Source organism: Camelus bactrianus, chromosome 3 (assembly GCF_048773025.1).
Source record: "Camelus bactrianus isolate YW-2024 breed Bactrian camel chromosome 3, ASM4877302v1, whole genome shotgun sequence".
In the NCBI taxonomy this organism is placed as follows: Eukaryota; Metazoa; Chordata; class Mammalia; order Artiodactyla; family Camelidae; genus Camelus; species Camelus bactrianus.
Window position 1 is genome coordinate 115,021,777 of NC_133541.1, and position 21,030 is coordinate 115,042,806.

Sequence of the window (21,030 nt, forward strand, 5' to 3'; positions counted from 1 at the left end):
AGCACTAGACAATGAGAGCGATGCCCAGGGAACGGCTTCGGATGGAACTACTTCTGCATGGGATGTGCACTGTCACTGCAGAAGCGAGCTATGAATCAGGAAGATGATATCCTGAGATGGGTTAAGTTTTGGTCCTGGAACATCCGAAAAGTGTGTCAACTCCTACTGGCTGTTGGGGAGTGGTTATAAAGGTGCATTGGGTTATCTGAGGCCAGAGGGTTTGGACTGAGCAAATAAGGGACAACCAGGATGAAAGCCCTGTGTGTGGGAGGGGCATTCCGCCCTCATCTCTGCCCTGCAAGGCCTCTGTAGGCTAAGGTCATAAGACATCCTTTGGTACATCATTTTAAATGTTCCCCAAACCTTCCATATTAGTAACAATTTCAGCTACACCGCGTGCCTCCAGGACAAAGGTTGTTTACTCCACACTCCAGTTGGGCGAACTGAGGCACGATGAGAGGAGGTGACAAGATTCAAGGACATACAGCTGATTAGGGGCAGAGCAAAGAAAGTGTATTCTTGCCTTCAAAACCCAGTTTTTCAACTTGCTAGCTGTATGACCTCAGGTAAGTTAACCTTTCTGTTCTTCGGTTTTTTAAAATCTGTAAAACAGGGTTAAAGATGATGCTCCTTTAGAGGATTGTGTGAGGATTCAATCAGACACTTCATGTGAAGTGCTTAGGACATTTCCTAGTAGGAAAAAGCTAGAAAGTGGCTAAATTGAGGTTTCAAATCAGGTTCTAACCCCAGACTCCACACTGATAAGCCCAAGTCCTGGAAATCCTCACCAATCCCCCAAAAGGAGCGCAACAGCAATATCTCAGGTACTCCCACCATTCCCCATGGAGCCTGATTTTGAGTTCACCTTGGCCACCCTTCTGTGTTCACCGTCTCTGTTCATGATGCCTGAACTGAAGGCAGCACTATCACCTCCTGTTTTACTGATGCAGCTCAAGATTACACTGGGTTTTTTGGCAGTCACATCACACCATTGACTCACCCTGAGCTGGCAGTCAAATCCTAAGTGTTCTTACCACAGGTGCTAGCATCAAGCTGCATTCCTTCCCACCTAGACTGGCGCAGTTGGAGACTTAATAGCTCTGACTACAGCATCATGTAGTTTGTTAAATTATGCTCATTGGGGGTCACTTTGCCTAAGAAAGAACCCAGATGAACTCCTCCTCCATGAGTATCTGGAGACACCGCCCTATGCTTCTAATACACCCTCCGCTTTTTCTTTTTTTTAAAAAACTTTTTTTTAATTGAGTTATAATCATTTTACAATGTTGTGTCAAATTCCAGTGTAGAGCACAGTTTTTCAGTTATACATGAACATACATACATTCATTGTCACATTCTTTTTCGCTGTGAGCTACCACAAGATCTTGTATATATTTCCCTGTGCTATACAGTATAATCTTGTTTATCTATTCTGCATATGCCTGTCAGTATCTACACATTTTGAACTCCCAGTCTGTCCCTTCCCACCCTCCTCCCCCTTGGCAACCACAAGTTTGTATTTTATGTCTATGAGTCTGTTTTGTGTTTATGTTCATTTAAAAAATTTTTTCAGATTCCACATATGAGCGATCTCATATGGTATTTTTCTTTCTCTTTCTGACTTACTTCACTTAGAATGACAATCTCTAGGGACATCCATGTTCTGCAAATGGCATTATGTTGTCTTTTTTTATGGCTGAACAGTATTCCATTGTATAAATATACCACCTCTTCTTTATCCAGTCAGCTGTTGATGGACATTTAGGCTGTTTCCATGTCTTGGCTATTGTAAATAGTGTTGCTATGAACATTGGGGTGTAGGTGTCATTTTGGAGTAGGGCTCCTTCTGGATGTATGCCCAGGAGCAGGATGACTGGGTCAAATGGTAAGTCTATTCCTAGTCTTCTGATAAATCTCCATACTGTTTTCCACAGTGGCTGCACCAAACTGCCCCTCCGCTTTTTCTTAAGTTAGTATGAGTGGCTTTCTGTTACTTGCAACAAAAAATGTAAGCCAAGGGCTGACTTCTGGGAGACCCATGTGTCAGAAGGAGGGAAGTGTGGCATGATGTCACGGTAGAGTGCAGAGAATGGGAGCTTGTGCCACGTGCCACCTCTGAGCCTGTGGCTGGCAGTTCATCACGAGTCTTTTTCCTGCTGAGTCTAGATACGGCCTCAACTTTGATCAGCTGTCACCTGAGCAGGACAGAGACTGTGTTCTAAGAGGATGCTGGTGTAATTAGTCTTGTAGCATTTGGGTTGTTCAGGTGGCTCCCCAGCTCCCTAAATGTACTGCCATCTAACTCACATTTTTCCAGCTTGCCCACAAGAATGAAATATTTTTGTCATGTCTAATTTCTTGCTGAACTACAAATGCTCGAAGTGGCCACATCGCCTGATCTACTAGTCTAGCAAAACTGTGGTGCTCTCTCAGGGGGTCACTGGATGGTGGTCTGGGGAACTACAGAGGGTAGGTGGGTCAGAGTGGGTGGAAACCAGTCCCAGAGCCTGATGGACATCACTCCTGTAGTCGGCGGTGAGGTGCCAACCCCTGTGCAGGTGGCTTTCCACCAGGTGCCTCAGCTCAGGTGACCTACGCACACAGCAGACGGACTCTGGTATGTCTCGGCATAGCTCCTGGGCAGTATCAAAGGACAGTCCTGACTGCTGACTCAGGTGGAGGCCTAGCCACCCCTCTGCGTTTCCACCTTATCCTTGGGTCCTCCAAGTTCCATCCTAATTGGTCCTCATTCTCCCCTCTCCTTACTCCCCAACGAAGAGACACCTTTCTCTTCTGGGAAGAGGATGCTTCACCTTTACTTATATTCTCTCAAATATATTATCTATGCACAAGCCTTTCTTGTTTGCTTGTGCTTAGGCTTTTAAGGCTCCAAAGTTAATCCTGCACTTTTTTTTTCTTTTCCTCTACTATCTTTTTTTGTTGTTTTGTTGTTGTTGTAATTAGGTTTATTTATTTATTTATTTTTTGATGGAGATACTGGGGATTGAACCTAGGACCTTGTGCATGCTAAGCATGTGCTCTACCATTGAGCTATACCCTCCCCTCCTCCTCTGCTTTCTTTTATGTCACCTCTTCCTTGAGGGAAGGAATGCAGATGGCCAGGCTGAAAAAGGAGAGAGGCACAGGGGAATAAGGGAATGTTAGAATAAAAAAGCGCATTGGTGCATATTTTAGAAACAGTTAGTTATCCCACTACGCGAGTTATAGAAACTTGCTCAAGCTAGCCTAAGCACAATAGGGGGATTTATTGTAAGAATGAAGTTGAGAGACGGCAGGGGGAGAAATAGCTAGTTGTCACAAAGGATGGCCCCAGGAGCGGGGCAGTCTCTGGAGCCTGGAGGAAGGCATGCTCACCGTTGGTCACTGCGTTGTGTTCTGGGTATCTCACCTCTGCCTCTCTTGGGATGGTCCTCTCTCTTGGGATGGTCCTCTCTCTCGGGACTGGCTTTCACGGCTGTGGTGGGCGTAAGACATACGGATTTCCAGCCCTGCTTCTAGCTCAAATGGTACCTTTTTACCAATTGGAAAAGCTGCCCCTTCAAAGAAGCACTTTACTACCTTTTGCTGAATACTATATGAAGAACACACAATATGGGAGGACCACAAACGTAAATGTCTCCGCTAGAGTTGTTCAGTGAACCACTTGCACATTTGTGTGCTGTGGCCAGTTATCCTCAGAAGCAGCTGCAGAGAAGAACCAACATTCTTGAGTCCCGGCCCCCAGAGACAGAGAGACACTCATGGTCCCATCTGGGCCAGGTGTCTGCCTGCCTGTGCTCCCATAGGCTGTCACAGCGGGCAGGCTCACCAGTACAAACGTGTCTCCAGGCAAGTGGCTGTGAGTGTTGGGCAGACCTCCCCAAAATGTGCATGCACAGAGGTTGATCACATTCATGTTAGGGTATTTCTTTGGCAAATCCCCCCAGTTGGACACATTACTTCAAAATCTGAGTTAATGAAGCTAAGGGTAAAAATTCTTTAGCAGGACCAATGAGGTAGTTTCTTTTAGGACCAGTCACTATGCAGATCACCTAATAATGCATTATTGTCTGGTGGTGGTGTTTAAGATGGTTAAGTGTCACCTCCTTGGTAAACCTTACCTGATCCCCTGTGGGAAAGTGTTCCCTTTACTCAAGGTAAGTGAAGGGGGCTTTTTGGAAGGTGAAGGCAGAGTTAAGGGAATCCCACTGGGAAAGCTGATGCATCCTTGGAGCTAGCAAGGGCTGGAGGAAGCCTCACCTCTGCTGGACTTGGCCAGAGGAGGGGGAGGGAGCAGCTCCTGGGGCCAGGAGTGAGTGGTAGGAGTTGGAGGGACTGTGTAGAGGGTGCCTGGCAGGACCTGTGGCCTCAGGTCGAGGGAGGCAGCCAACCCGGAGCCACCCACCAGGGAAGGAGCTGGGAAAATGAGAACCTCAACCTCATTCTCCTCCTCTCCAATCTCCTGCCAGCACCTTTCCTGGCCAGTTATAACTGGAAGCCAGAGGACAAGACATCCTGTTGAAACAGCCCATACCCGTTAGTTGCCTGAGGGCTCCAAAGGATGGAGAAAGGTGGAAAGTGGATCTGGGAAGGGCAGATGGAAAATACCCAGCACATCCTGGGTCCCCCTGCTATCTGCCGCTCTGGATGACTGCCCTTCCCCAACATAATGCTCATTCTCACTTACTGTATTTATTGGGAGATCAAGTGTATGGTGAGGACTGTATCCTACTTGTTCATTGCCCTATTCCCAGTGCCTACCACTGTGCCTGGTTCCCAGTAGTGTGCAGTAGAGCTTGGAGATGAGTGGGTGGATATGTCTGATGTCCCCTCATGGGCCATAAATGTCTGTGGGAACAGTGACTCTCCCAGCACACTGCTTGCACATAAAAGGAACTATTTTGGTGAGTGAGTATCTGTGCAATTGAGTGACTGGATGAATCCTAGGGCTGGGACACCTAGAAAATCCCATGGTGCCAAACCTTTATGTCAGGCTTCAACCCCAAATTCATTAAATTTAGCCAGACCTGTTCCTTTTCAGAGGCACAGCAGCACATACAGACATCATTTCCCCCCACCCTGTATCCACACCATTCTGCCCTGGTAGCATCCCCTCCATTTCCTTGGAAGCAGACAAGGGATGGTGACCTTAGGGCCGCTGCTTAACCCTCATTAAGGACCAGGGCTGGGATGACCAGACTTTCCCTGGGACTCAGCCCCTCAAATCTACCGGTGATGGGAAATATGCCCTTCTCCTCACCCTCTACCTTTCTTTTTTCCTTAAGTTGATCAGAGGTGGTGATTGTTACTTGCATTCAGAACATGATACACTCAGGCACCAGGTGCTGGGTTCCAGACTTATCAGGCCATATGGTGATGGAGTTAGGGTCTTGGGCTCTGTGGCTGCACTGCTTGATTTAAATCCCACCTCTGCCACTTCTTAGTTGAGTGACGTTAGGCAAGTTGTTTGTCTTCTCTGTGCCTCAGTTTCTTACTCTTCAAAGCGGGCGAATTCCGTGAGTTTAGAGCATGCAGATACTTTTTACACAGTGCCTGGCACATGATGAGCACTCAATAAATATCACCAGGGTCTTGACCATCCAAGCACCTTGAGAAAAAATAATTGATAGAGTTCTACTTCTTTAAATAATGGAGAAAAGAAAGTCACAATCATGGAATAAGTTGAACTGAAGGAGGTGTTTCTCAAGGGCTACTCATGTCTTCTCGCCCACCGATGTAGGGCGGGTACAGAGGAACAAGATCTGGAGCTCTTTCTAAAGGAAGCATTCAAAAATGAGCTGGTGCCTTTTTAAATTTTTCAAGAAAATCTAGAGGCCAAGGGCTGTATGTGGTACTCGGTCTTCTTTTTCTGGGAAAGTTCATGGGTTCTTGGCTCTAAATAAGCTTAGTTCTCTACAGCTTCCCACAAGGAAATTAAATTTTCAGGTCCTGCACATAAGTTTAGTTATCACTAATGTAATCATTGGTGCTGTCACTGTAGGGCTGTAGGATCCAGGAGCAGGGAGGATGGGATTTGACAGCAATAAAAAAAAATCCCTCCTCTGGCGCTCCCTCTCAGGCATCCAGACACGTGTCCCTCAAGCACGCACCAGCACCACCACGCACGTCTGCACGCAAGGGAACGGGCTTTCTCCGGAGCTGTTATTATCCCAAGTGATTTTTTTAAAACTCAACCCAACCAGTCCTTCAAGGGTGCCTACTTAGCCTGAGCCAAACATCAAGGGAATGGGAGAGAAGGTGGTGCTACCCGCGTGACTAGCCCTGGTCCTGCCTTCCAGGGTGTTCCAGAGCAATGTGCTGGGGGAGAGTGACACCTACCACAATCTAACAAAAGGTAGACTGTGTGAGGGCTATGTGAGAGGTTAAAAAGGTGCTAAAGGGTTGCTTGCTTTCTTTAAACTTACTTTTTATGTGATTCTGGAGTAGTTTCACACATTCTCAGTATAGTTTGAGTCAACCAGCCTTGTTCTGTATCTCTCTGAATTTGTGGAATTTACTACTTAAGAGTAGAGACACTTTGGAAGGCTGGATTCCTAGTCTGTAAACACGATATTAATATCACCTCCCTGCTTGTGTTAAGATTGCATTCTGCTGCCAGTAACAGAGGTCAGATGGCAGTGGCTTAACCAGATAAAGGCTTCTTTTTTTTTTTCTCATGGAAGAAGTAGTTCAGAGGTAGGCACTCTGAGGTTGGTACCATTGCTCAAAGAACTCATCAAAGACCCAGGCTCCTTCAGTCTTGCAGCCCCGGCATCCAGGGCTACAAGGTGGGTATTCTGGTTCCAGACACAGTGGCAAGAGGCCAGCTGTGTCTGTTCCCCTTTGAAGAGCTTTCTGGAGAGCCCCACCTAGTGACTCCATCTTAGACTTCATTGGCCACAGTGATGCTGGAATGACCAACCCTACCTGCAAAGGAATCTAGGATATCAGGTGTTTTAACTGGACAAATTACTGCCTCAAACAAAACTGAAGTCCTGTGAGGAAGCAAGAAGGGGACACCCCAGCACTAACTGCCATGCTGTCCTGGGGATTGTTGAGACGGTTCTCTAAGATAATTCACATCAAACTCTTGGCCCAATGCCTAACATGTTACTCTCGTTATCAACTGAGACTCTTCCTAATGCCTTCCCAGAGGATCCCCCAGCAAAGTGGCCAGTGGAGACTCAGGCTTCTCTCTGTCCTGGGACTCCCCCCCCCCCCCCCCGCCACTGCTCGTCTGCACCTGACTCATGACACAGGCGACCTCAGGTCCTCCACAAAGCCTTCCCTCACCTCTCTGGTCCTCAAAGGCATCACCTGCTCTTTTGAAAACCTGTAGCATGAAATGACTATATTACTCAAACGTAATTTAACATATGTTTCCTGGCATGACTAAATTTATATCTCCGTATTTATTTTTCTCTCAATGAGGTTATAAATTTCTTGAGGGCAGAAATTATGTTTTAATCCTACATCCCAGCCTCAAAGCTGTTATTACTGGTTCCTACACATAGTAAGAAGTAAGCCCACACTGAATGGACTGCAGGGTATTGTAAGGCGGCCAGCTTTTGATTAATTTGCTAGTAGGGCTGGGGATGTGGTACTCCGGAGATTTATCCACGTATGCACAATAATGAATCACATTCTTTGGGTCATTTGCTATTCTGGCTACACTGGTTTTCAGAGCTAAGATAGCCAAGATGTGGTCTAGAAAACATGAATTGTGGTCACTCTCTGAAAATGGAGGGGATAAAAAGTGAGGTTTAGAATGCCTGCAAGGAAATCAAGCATTCATTCATTCAACCAGCTGGGCGCCGGCTGTGTGCTAGGCACAGTCCTGAGTGTGAACTTCTTGATTCTGTGCCCCTTCCTACACAACTTCTCCCCATCCTGAGGCAAGATGAGCTCCTTTGCTCAGCAATACCCACTTCCTTTAGGTTTTGATTCAAAGGGACTTCCCTGAGCCCATCAATTTCAAAACCATCTCCTAGGCTCAACTCAGCCACTTGCTTTCAAGGGGAGCCCTGACAAATAATTTGGACAGAAGAGCATGAAGTAGGACTATTGTGGGTGGGAAAGCCCCTGCGTACTTGCCCGTTTTTTAGCCAGCTCATGTCCTGGCCCATTTAGGGGCCCCACGTGAGCTATCGGTACTTCCCTCTTTCCCAACCCAGTGGGAGGGAAAGGATTTGTCTTCAAGCAGATTAGATTTCATTCCTTGAGCAAATGATTTCTGAGCCCTTGTTGTGTGTAACGAACTGAGCTGGCTTGGGTGACAAGAACACAGAGATATTAAGTCAGTTGAGTGACCGATTAAATATTTGATGAGGCTGTGCTAGCTAATGGGGAGATCGTCATCTTTGAAGACTGACGGAATGCTTTCTAGGTGCCAAGCCCCATGCTTAATGCTGGACATACTTTTTCTCCTTGGGTCCTCTGAGGATTTACATCAACATTCTGAGACAGGTGGAAGGTGGAATAATTATCCTTTATCCTCACCCCTGCCCCCCACCTTCTGCTTCATGTTGAATCCATGAGGGAGGGGGATGTGTTGGAAATCTAAAAACAGGATCTGAAATTCTGGGACGAGACTACTTGTTGGCGGGGTGCCCCATGCCAACATAGTGACTTCAGTAGAGCAGAGAGAGTATTTTTATGTGGTGAGGGCCTGAGATACCTCCTGCACACCTTGCTTCTGAGTCTCTCCCAGGTCTGGGGGGTATCGATGAGATCTAAAAGTATCCCCATGTCCCTTGATAGGGGAGAGGAATGTAGTTAAGAAGTCAGAGCTGGGCACCTTCCATGGGGTCACAGTGATGTGGTTTGAGGTGACATCGTGACAGAGTCTTCAGTATGGATGAGCTGTACGTAGCTGGGGCCTCAGGATCAACAGAGCTAAGGAGGTACTGAGTCACAGGGAGGACAACCTGCTTTTACTGTGAGCCTGCTACATCAGCCATGGACACTTTAGAAGCAGGTGTGTGGCAAGGGTGAAGCCAATATCCAAGTCCAAAGGGACGTCATATCTCAGCGGAGACCAGCCATGACGTTGGGTGGTTCCTGGACCTGCCAGGATGACAGGCATTATCTGGAGCAGATGCCTTCCCCGCCGAGGCCAGGAGGGTGGGAAAAAAATCCTTCCGGGGATTTAGCTTCCAACCCAAGGGAGATAAGAAGGAGAGGGAGAAGGGAGAACTTTCAATTCGGTGGAATAAATTACCCCAAATAGATGGGTTTTAGCCAGAGAAGAGATGGCATCATCTTAATGTGGAAAGATTAAGAGTTTTTCACCATTTGCAGGAACAGTGGTTCCAAAATTGCGACTATGAATTTTATAAACACGAAAGGAGTTTAGGTAAAAACATCCTCAAATATTTTCTTTTCTGGTATTCTCTTGGCTTTCCTCTCAGAGAGCCTCCTCAGAATCTGAAGTTTCTGCCAGGACCAAGGTAGATATTAAACCCATGAATAATGGCTGAGGCTTCATTTATAGACTCCGTCGTTTCCCGAGGGAGTGCGTATCCATATTCATCTTTTCATCAGTGGAGGTACTGGAGGATGACTCACCCTTCAGAGCTGAGGGGGGGATGTCATGATGTCCTTGACTAGGGTCCCTCTGGCTTCTGGTTTCTTCAGGTGGGGTCAAGGCTGCCCTGTGTGGAGGGCATGAGGGGAGGGGAGGAGGTGCTGGCGTGAGAGGTGGCAACTGTTTTGAACAAGGGGCTCTTCCTATCAGTGGCCCCATCTTTACTCAGACCCAGGCTCCAGTTCAGAAGCTGAGATCCCTTCTCCAACACCCACTCTCAGATTCTCACACTCACACAGGAACCAGTCCCTCAATACCATGGCTAGCAGTGACCCGCCCTGAGGCCCTTTCCTCTTCCAAAGGCAGGAAGAGGAAGGAATTATGGAAAACAAACAAACAAACCCAAAAGCCCTACTCTGTAGAGAGAGGAGGGGTCAGCTTCATCCCTCCCTTCCTTGGAGTACAGGCAATTGCAGTTACATTTCTTTGGCCCCAAACAAGGGAACTGAGGAAATTGAGTTGGGTGACCCCCATGGTGTGGGTTGAACTTAGGAGAATTCAGTATACCAACTTACAAACCATTAAGAGGTGATTATGCAGTTTATAGGCAACTGCTTTGCTTCAGCATGGACTTCCTTTGAGCAGTTGCTCCCTGGAGCATCTAAGAATTTGCTTATAGATCATGAGTATTTGATGGAAGGCGAAAGGAGGCAGAAAAATAGTTAGGAGGCATTGTCTGCTATAGATCTAGGAGGAGTAAATAAAAAAGATGAAGTTCCTTTGAAATTATGCAAATCAATGGGAAAACAGGATAGATTTCCCAAATTCATTGTATATGCAACTTTGCATAGCATTATAAAATTATAACTTTTTAAAAAATCTAACATTTACTACTACATGCCAAACAAGATGGTTTACTTACATGAATCCTCACAACATCTGAGAGAGGTAGGTGGGTACTATTATCTTCATTCTGTAAATGAGTAAACTGAAAACCAGGGTGGGAAGAAGATTGTCAAAGTCCCAGACGTTTCAATTCACATTACTCCATAAATCAACAGTCATAAATCCAACTGTGGGTGTGAGTGTATGTCTGTCTCTCTTTTTCATCTCCTTTTTTTTTTTTTGTTATGAAGCACAAAGGGTTAATCAGCAGCCACCTCTCTGTTTGAAAAATGCCCTTTAAAAAGGAAACTATTTTTGGATAGAGTGAATTAAAGAGTAAACACGGGTCTCACTGTTAGTTTATTTTCACTGAGTGCACACACTTCTCCAACAATAATTCATCCAGGATGTGAACTGGAACTCATTAGAAGTCACTGGGCCTGGGGGAGAAGATAAAACCTCCATTAAAGACATCTGAGCCCTTAAGGACGATTTATTATCTGGGATTTCATTTTCAATAGGAGACACTAATTCACACAAGAAGTCCCTGGGGCAAGTGAATGGTGCCCTGTCACTGTTGTGGGTCTCTGGGGTGTCCAGGCAGGCACTGGCTCCTAGGCTGGGCGAGGTACCAGGTCTGCACAGAGGTGCCAGGCCTAGGAAATCCTTGGAAACTTGACCAGCCTAGCGTGGTGGGAGGACCATCTCTAGTAGTGCCACGAAAAAGAACATGACTCCAAGCTGTCTCTTATGGGTTAGCCATTTTTTTTTCCACAAAGATTTCTCCATTCATCCCAAATGGAAGTTAAACACTTGACCCAGGAGATCAGGTTCAAAGCATTAAAATCGGTAGCAGGTGGCAGAGAGGAGACAGTGATTCTACTAAGAGCCAGATTCTCCCGGTTAGCAAAGACGGAGATAATTAGTGATCCATCCAGGACTGCTCAGTTCTCTTGTCTGCAAAATGAAGAGGTGATGACACAGCCTCCAAGGTCCTTTTCAAACCTGTGACAGAATTAGGAGAGCAGAGCAGGGAAGGCGTCCCGGAGTTCAATTCCTTGCTCAGTCCCTTCCTAAACTGGGTTGTTGGAAATGTATCTATACCAATAGAAGCAAAAGAATGTTGGATGTTCATTGATTGCCAGACATTATGATAAATTCAGTAAATATTGGGGCAATCCTATGAAGTAGTCACTGTCGTTATCTCCAATTCACAGTGAGCGAACTGGAGCGCAGAGGGATTAGGTGACTTACCCAAGGTCACAAGGATCCAGGTGGTATAACTTCAACACCTGCACTCCCAGTCACTGCAGTCTTCATCTGTAAAATGGGAATAGGCACAGAGCTAGCTCAGTTACAGTGAGGATGAGATGACATCATGAATTAAAGTGCTTAACATAGTTCCTGGTACATGATAATAGTTTGTTAAGGAAAATTGGGTTTGTTTAGCTTGAAGAAGCTAATGAGAATAGGAACTTCATTATTGTCTTCAAATACATGAAGGATTTTTTAATGATTGACTTATGTTTGATGAATATGAGCCCCTACAGAGCCAGACTGAATGTTCTGTGTTATTCTTAAGTCTGTGTCATTCTGGAAGAGAATTTAATTTTAAGCAGGAGAAATTTAATTAGACATAAAAATAACTTGACCTTTATACTGGGTATAAAATTCCAGAATAAATTATTGCAATTATCTGTGAAGGTTGTATTTATGGTGTTTAAACAGAGAATCACTATTTGAAGAGATTCTAGGTACAGTTGTGTGGGCTGCACACTGCATAAAACCAGGGGCTGCCATTTACACCACAGTCTATGTGAATAGCATTCTCTGGAGTTGCATAACACATAACCTGCATGGCCCTTTGTGGAAGTTCTGCCAATCAGTCCTAAAGTGTTTAGGTGGAAGCTGGTCCTCTTCTATCTGTAGGAATCCATGGCTTTGAATTAAAGCTGAGAGTTGAGATCATTATCTAGGAAAGGTAAACATGTAGCTTGTACAAGACAACTCAGCACTCAGGGTTCCGCGGCAGTCGTAGGTAATAGATCATGGCCTCCAGAACCCCTCTCAGCACAACTCTCCCGGGAGCTGCTATCAATAGATCAGATCTGTCACTTTGGCTAAAACAAAAGTTATGGGTCTCAGTGATCAGCAGTCACTAAGCAGTCAGAATGCCTGGGTTCAGATCCAAGCTCTGCCACACACGATGCTGGTGATCTTGGTGCATCAGAAGGGCCGCTTGTGGTTGCAAATAGCAGAAACCAAACTAAAAGATTACAGAGGGACTCCCTCCTGAGAAACACGCTATCACTAAGGCCCTTGATGGAACAGAGGGTAAAAGTATATGGAAACACGTGAATGCTGATGACTCAAGTGATTCTGGGGAGTTTAGACTCTTAATATAGAGCAGATTTAGGAATAAATACCTTGACTAATTTACTTCATATAAATATTTTCTATAAATGTATAAGTGATAAGTGGCAGAAAAAAATCTAGGAACAAATAAGTCTAAATGTGTACTTTTACCAAGTATAATGTAAAAATTCTATGGATGGACCTGGAGATGATCATACTAAGTGAAGTCAGTCAGACAGAGAAAGACAAATATTTTATGATACCATTTTTATGTGGAATCTAAAAAAAAATTTACAAATGGACGTATTTACAAAATAGACACAGACTCACAGACATAGAAAACAAATATATGGTTACCAAGAGGGAAAAGTGGGGAGAAGGATAAAGTAGGAATTTGGAATTAACAGATGCAAGTAAAAAAAAAACTTAATGATGAGTATAGTGTCACAGTCTATTTGGCGTCACTTTTTTCTTTCTAGTTGGATGCAACGCAGTGGTACATCTTACAACTGATGGCCTCTTAGATTAGAAGGAATGCAGCATATCATATCACAAGAAGACGGGGCAGGGCAGCGCCAGAGTTGGCAAATTCAGGAGCTCAGCGACGTCATTAAGGACATGGGTTCTTTTCATCTTGCCACACTGCCATCCTTCGTCTGTTGGCCTGTTCTTTTAGGGGGCTCCCCTCCTGGCCCCAAGATGGCAGCCCCAGCTCCACATACCCCATGTGGGTGACAGTGTCCAGAGGTGGAAAGGGACTGCCTCTTCTGTATCTTGATCTGGTCAGCAAGGATTCCTAGCAGACTTCGTTTTTTCATCTGTAATTGTGCCTCACGTTTCTGATCATTGTCGATGGGAATGGGACTACCATTGGTCTGGGACAGTTATGACCTGCCTCTGGGCCTCTGGAAGGACTCCACTCCCCTGAAAGACGGGATCCCCTGAACAAGACTGTGGTCCTGACAGCAAGGGAAGAGACACAGGAGTGACTTGCTTTGTCAACCAGGAGAGTCTGCCACACTCGGTAAGTTGTTTATCTTTTCTTTATCTCAGTATCTTCAAGTGTAAAATGGTGATAATAAAAACTACTGCAAAGGATGGTTTGGAGGATGAAATAACACATGTAACATACTTAGAATAGTGCCTGATGGATGGTAAGGAAGCAAAAGTGTTAGCATTGGTTGGTGCTGTTCTTATTCTGGTTGTTATTATAATTATAAGGCAACTTTCAATCTAGGGAAATCCCAACCTGCCATTGAAGAAATGGAAAATCTGGACCTGAATTACCTCAGATATTAGGACGGGTATTTGTCACTCAGCAAGTTTTTGTTTTTGTTTTGTTGAGAAAGTCGTCTGTACTAGGTGTTGTTTATAATCTAGGGAGACTTAAAAACACAACCCTTGAGGTGCGTATGTTCTGGTTGTAAAGGCAAGACGTACACTGGGAAGACAAGCGGAGAGTCTTTGGCCTCTTAGCCTTTGCACATGCTCTTCCTTCTGACTGCAACACAATTTATCATTACCTCTCCCCAGCCTCAGCCTGGGAAACTCCCACTCATCCTGCTATGTCATCTCAATTTCTTCTCTGTCCCCAGACTTTAGGTACCCTGTCTATGCTGAATGCTTTCATAATCTCCATCGTGATAGCAATATTATAGTGCAATTTCCAGTGCGTAATGCAAAGTAACTGTACAGTGTGTACTTGTTCAATAAAAGAGGAAATGAATATGTTTCACTTAGAACTCTTTTAGTTGTAACAGAAAAATCTAATCTAACCTGACTTAATCATAAACAAACAGCCCTTATAACTGGAAAGCCCAGAGGTGGGTCTGACTTCAGGTATGGCTTGATCCAGGAGCTCAAATGATGGCATTAATATTCAGTTTGTTTTCATTTCTCAGCTCTGCCTCTCCTAGTTTTGACTTTATTTTCAGGCTTTCCTTGGCGTTCCTTGGCATCTCCAGATTCTCATCTTTCCAATTTGATCCCAGTGGCAAAAACACGTTCCTCTTTCCTACTAATTCTGTAAAATGTCTCACTGATTCTGATTGAGTCACATGTTCATTCCTGAAAGAGTCATTATGTCCAGAGGTGGAGTTGGGGTAGAGATTTCTTCTCCTGGGACATATGGTCTGAGAGTGAAAAAGGTAGCAATTCCTAAGGGGAAGTTCAGGCTACTGTATTAAAAGGGGATAGTGGATGTGGATGCTGGACCACAGAACAAGAGATGATTACTATAAAATGAACAAATGGGTGAATGAATAAACTATACAAGACCAAGTAATAAAATCTGATATTGAGAAGAAAGCATTATAGAATTTGTGGCTGGGCAGAATAGTGCCCCCGCCTCCCAAAGACGCCCACATTCTAATCCCTGGAATATGTGAATGTATTACCTACCCTACATAAAGAAGAATTTAAGTTGTGAATGGAATAAGATTGCTAATCATCTGACCTTAAAATAAGGAGATTATTTTGGATTATCTGGATATGCCCAATGTAATCACAAGGGTTCTTAAAAGAAGACAGAGGCAGAAGAGGATGTCAGAGTGATGTGATGTGTAAAAGTCTCACTGCTGCTGGCTTGGAGATGGAGAAAGGGGTTCATGAGCCAAGGAGCACAGGCATCCTCTAGAAGCTAGAAAAGGCAAGGAAATAGATTCTCTTTTAGAGCCTCCAGGAAGGAACGCAGCTTGCTGACATCTTGATTTTAGCCCAGAGAAGCACTTTTTGGATTTCTGACCTACAGAACTGTAGGATAATAAATGTATGTTGTTTCAAGCCACATTGTTTGTGGTAGTTATAACAGCAATAGAAAGTTAATAGAGTTCAAACAAAATAAAAGGTATTCCAAAGAGAATAAGTGAATGAATGGTACAGCATCATTTAATGAAATCAAGGTAGAGAGAAAAGTGCCACTGAGTTCAAAGAGCTCTTTGCTGAGGTCGACAAGAAGGGTCCTTGGGGAAGACAGGATTGTAGTTGTCATACTTTATAAGCTCAACAAAAGGAGAGAGACTTCTGGCTGAGAAGAAATGGGACGTTCAGAGGCAGGAATGACTTGGTGTATTGGGAACATCACTGAAATTGCAGGTTCTGGAGGGGAGAAGGGTATGAAATGGGGTTGGGTGGGTGAGAAAGGGGCCACTGACAGAGGTTCTACAAATCTGGGGTAAGGTGTTCCTCTTTGTGCCACTTAGCCAAGAGAAGGCAGTGTAGGATTTTGAGCAGAAACCTTTGATGGTGAAAACAGTGGTGCTCAGGATGGGTTAGGGACAGTGGAGGCTGGAGCTGGGCCAGGCTGGCTGTGTGCAAATGGAGATGGGCAGCCTGTCTCCAGGAGCAATGGCTGGAACTCAGCAATTAAGTGGAAGTGATGGAGGAAGCAGGGAACACTGGAAGGCAGGGATCTTAATGTGGGACTCTCCTCTGTTTATGACTTGAGATAGTCAAAGATACCCCTAACATTAGATGCAAAATTTAGGGTGTTTGGGAGTCTCCCAGGGAGAGGGTCCATATCCTTTCCTGGATTCTTGAAGGACTCTGTGACTCTAGAAAGCTAAAAGTCACTGATGTGTGTTGAATTTTTATTGAAGGGTAAACTACGTACAGGAAAGTGCACATATTATGAGTGTACAGCTCACCGAATTTGCACAATCTGAATATCCCTAAGTAACCAGCACTCAGATAAAAAACCAGAACCCTTCCAGGACACCAGAAGCTGCCTCTCAAGGCCTTCCTTTCACGCCCCCTGCTCCCCTGCCAGCCACAGTACCACGACCTTGACCTCTAACTCTGCTGAAGTGTGAGGCTGGAGCTGCGTGAGGCCAGCACCATAGAAGCTGAGCCACCATTTCTCGTAGCAAGTATAGGCTAGAAAATCATATAATGTGGCTTTCCTCTAGTGGTTTTAAGGTAGAACTGGATGAGAGAACCACTTGTGTGCTTTACAAATTCCCCATGTGGCTCAGGGCAAAACTCCTCCCAGCAGACACCCCCCCCCCCCCCCCCCGGGTCTCTGACCATCTAACTTGCCTTCAAGGACACGCTCTCCCCCAGGGCCTAAAATCTCTGTGTTTCACTCCTTTGGCTGCATTAGTCAGCATAATCCTGGGGGCTGGGCCTCGGGAAGAACAAAATCTAATTTGGGCATTTCATTTTATGAGTTGATCATTATTTGGTTTCCTCTCCAGTTCAGAATCAAGGGCCAAGAACACAGGCTCTTAAGTACATAGTTACCGTGGTGTGTTTTTATGCTGCAGCGAGGGGCTCAAACGCGTTGGAGGGTAAGAGGATTAGACAGGGAACGGCGTCTGGTAAATAATTAATAGGAAGTCACCCTGTGCGGGTGATATAGGACATTCCAGCAGACCCGCGGCTGGAGGAGACACAGATGGGACACAGTGGGGTTCAGGACCTGTCTATTTGTCTTTTCAAACAATAGTCAAATGAATGATGGTAACCAGATTTCAGATTCTGCTTCTAAGCACATAAAAGCAAGGAACCCAAGCAAAAAGAAATGAGGTGAAGTTTTTTGTGGCCTCACCAAGAATAATGGATACTGTCAGGGAAGAAAAAACCCAACAAAGAAAATTAAATTTCCTCAGAGAAACAGGGAGGGCAGGAGGAGGAGGGGAGGGACAACCATGCCTTCCTTGGCGCAGGTCCAGCGAGCCGGCCCTTGGCGCGGCCACAGCAGGGACACGGGCAGGTAGGTCACAGCCCATCGCAGCCGATGAGCAGGGGCTGCCCTGATTCTTGAGTTCTTCTGGGATTTTGTCGTATTGATTTGTATTGGGCTCAACATTGGCTGGGCTTTTACACTCTCTCTGTTTCAGAGTGTCATTAGGATGACATGTGTTTTCCTGGGCTGGCCCCAACCCCGGGAAAGACCCGGGAGGTGCTGGGGTTTGTTTGTGTCACTCTTACCCCGATTCTCTCCCTTCCCAGCCCTCTTCTCCCTGCATTTGCTCTCTGCTGCTCCTCACACCCAGCTCTCTCTCTTTCTCCAACCTGAATTGGCCCTCCAGACCAGGGAATTCCAGCCCTTTCTGGGGCCCTGGCTGGCTTTTTAATGTAAAAAAGCTGTCACGGGTGGAGATGGTACTTTAAGTGTCCCCTCTACTTGTTTTTTGTTTTGTTTTATCTGAGAAAAAAAATGCATGGCCAAAGCTAATAAGATTTCAGAAACTCTCTTTAAGATGTTAATTCATTCCTAAATATAATAGGAAATAAAATATATTTATTGGAACATAAGATAAATAACATAAAAAAGGTGCTTTAACAAAATAAAAAATAAAGGTGCCCCGAATACTTCCATTTAAATGTGGCAGAGAGAACAGCTCTATTAATCTGGGTTTCCTCCCCAACCCAGCTAAAATGACATCAGTTAACTGAAGATAGTAAAACCTGAAAAGACAAAGAAAACGAGAGAGGTCAACAGGATGGAGGAGGGACGGTAAAAGTGATAAGGGTCTTCTCAAAGAGTGAGGGAAGCTGAAACCAAGGAGCCTGGAAGGTGTGGGGATGGGGAGCTGTGAAGAGCAGTTAACTCACCCCCAGAATGTCTAGAGATTCAGGAATTGGAGGCACTGGGGTCCTCTGCAAGCCAGGGGGCAAGGGGGCCTGGACACAGGATGAGTTTAAAATCTGATTAAGGAGCAGTTAGACCTCCCAGTCCCCCTCTCCCAGCCTGAGCAGCTGGGCAACTCTCCATTCCTCATCCCAGCTGGAGACAGAACGTGTCTTCTCTGGAGAGGTTGAACTGGAGAGATTCTGGGCTTAGGACAATGGGTGATGTGCTCCACTGGAAATGGGTATTAAGTGAAGGACTCTTCACTGAATATGGAGGGCCCAGCTTCCTTCCTCCACTCAGCTCCCAGAATGCAGTGGTCAGCCTCACACCTCTCCATAGGTAGGTTGCATGGCTGCTTTCAGGGGGACTGGACCAGCACAAACAAGACACAATCCTATAGCCACCAGATTCTTCCTGGGCAGTGCTCCCCTTGTAAGTGAACAGTCAAAGCCTTTGTCTTGGTCTGTTTGGGCTGATTTAACACAATGCCACAAAATGGGTAGTTTATAAACTATTAAAATTTATTTCTTACAGTTCAGGAGGCTGGGAAGTCCAAAATTAAGGAGCTAGCACAGTTGGTTGAGGGCCCTCTTCTGGGTTCATAGCTGTGTCCTCACATGATGGAAGGGGACAGGGACTTGTGTGGGGTCACTTTATAAAAGCATTAGTCTTATTCATGAGAGTTGCACCCTTATGACCTAAGCTGCTCCCCAAAGCCCCACCTCCTAATACCATCACATCAGGCATTAGGATTTCAACAAATGACTTTTGTTGGGGCACAGACATTCAGACTGTAGCAGCCTCCTTTCAGTATAGCTGGATACTGAGGATAGCTTCTAACCTGAAACACAGACACCAAAATAAATTAACTAGGAGAACAAAACATGGAGGAAACAAAGACAATGCAGTGATAAAAAGAAAAGTTCGAGTAATTATTAGTATTATCTTCAGAGAACTAAGAAATTATATCTATGAGACAAGAATAGGATGCTGTAAAAAGTACTGAATTTCTCACAGTTAAAAATATGGTAACAAGAGTGAAAGTTTCAGTGAAAGACAAAGCCCGTCCTCTTCATGGGCCTTTGGTCAGGTCCTGTGGCCCAGGCAAGACTATTACAAAGTAGTTTGAGATGGGTGCATCCTAAACTCTGGGTGATTCCATCTTTCTTATGGCCACCTGTCACCTTAGGAAGAAGGAGTGAGATTGCCATTGTTGCCTGGGATTGGTAGTTGGAGATCTGCTCAACACGTGTGTCTGCCTAACCAAGGGAGGACTGCTTTGCAAATCTCAACATCCAGATGGTAATCAGAGTCCTGGCAGCCAAGTGGGTGCCCAGTATCCATGTGCAGAAGCTCTGGTTTAAAGCTGGAACAGAACATACGGCTTAGGCTCAAGGCTAATAAGGCCTCTTCTTTGTGTCCTCAGTCTGGATCGTGGGACCCACGTGCTCAGGCATGCCCGCAGGGAGTGGGAGACATGCAGCAGAGCTGAGTCCATCTGCCCAGCCAGCAGTGTGGACAAGGACCGCAAGCTGGCTGTGACCATCCAGTCGGGATGGACCAGCAGATCCAGCAGGAGTAACACTGCTCATGGTAAATTGTCAAGGGCTTATCGGTGGGATTAGCCTCCCCTCCTGCCGTGCGGAGTGGACAGGGGGACGGAAGTATGTCCTCACAGAAGGAGAAGGGGAAAGGAGTCCCTGCAGGACTGAACAGGGTGTCTGTTCCTTGGTGTCTGCTCAGTGAGTGCTGATAAACGAGAAGCAGCAAATGATCAGAAGCTAATGAAAAACACAAGAGGAAGAGGAGGGGCACCTGGAGTCATCTCCCTTGTCCATCTGTGGCCTTTCTGAGTCCAGGGCATAGCTCATCTGAGATTATATAGTTAAAATGTTTCCCTAAGTAGCTAACATACATGGAAGTCTGTGGCCATGGAGTATAATTATCTGTCATCACTTTGGTTGGGTGTTGGCTAGAAATTTTGAATCAATTAGTAATCGTCATTGAAGTTGAATATAAACAGATGATATGATCTGGATGTCCTTAAACTGCATCCCACTAAAATCACCTCATAAAGCTTGGGCCTTCTGAGGGATGACTGAAAAAAAGAAAAATAAATCTCTATAAAGCTTCCATGTACGCTTGACTAACAATTGAGTCATATCCAAAAGTCATGTACCAGATGTGGAGTCCCTCAGCCCACCATTCTGATCAATAAATCACCCTAGCAGCCAGCCCACACCCACACATGGATTTGGGATGACAAGTGACACAATTGGAACAACTTGGATGTCCCCAGAATCAATGGCAGGAGGGAGGAGGTACACCGAGGTGAGAGAATTGAGTGTACAGAAGAGTGCATAGACAAGAAACGCCCAGGGGATGGTGGTTTCCCCAACCTGCTGATGAGTTAATCCGCTCATCAATCACTCTGACTCGCCATCATAAGGAAGCATTTGATGCTGATCCCAGAGAAACTGCCTTCTTAGGGGAAGAAGGTTATGACAAGAATTTAGGGGTGCTTAGGGGATATTCCAAAAATTTGTAAATAACCAACAAGTGTGCCCCTTGGGTACTTATGAGAAACAGTGTTGGGGTGGACCCACTCCATTCAGCCTCTGCTAAGAAGCCAGCATTTTAAGCATTGAGTAGAGCAGCTGGCTCTGCTTCAGAATATAACCCTCTCAGC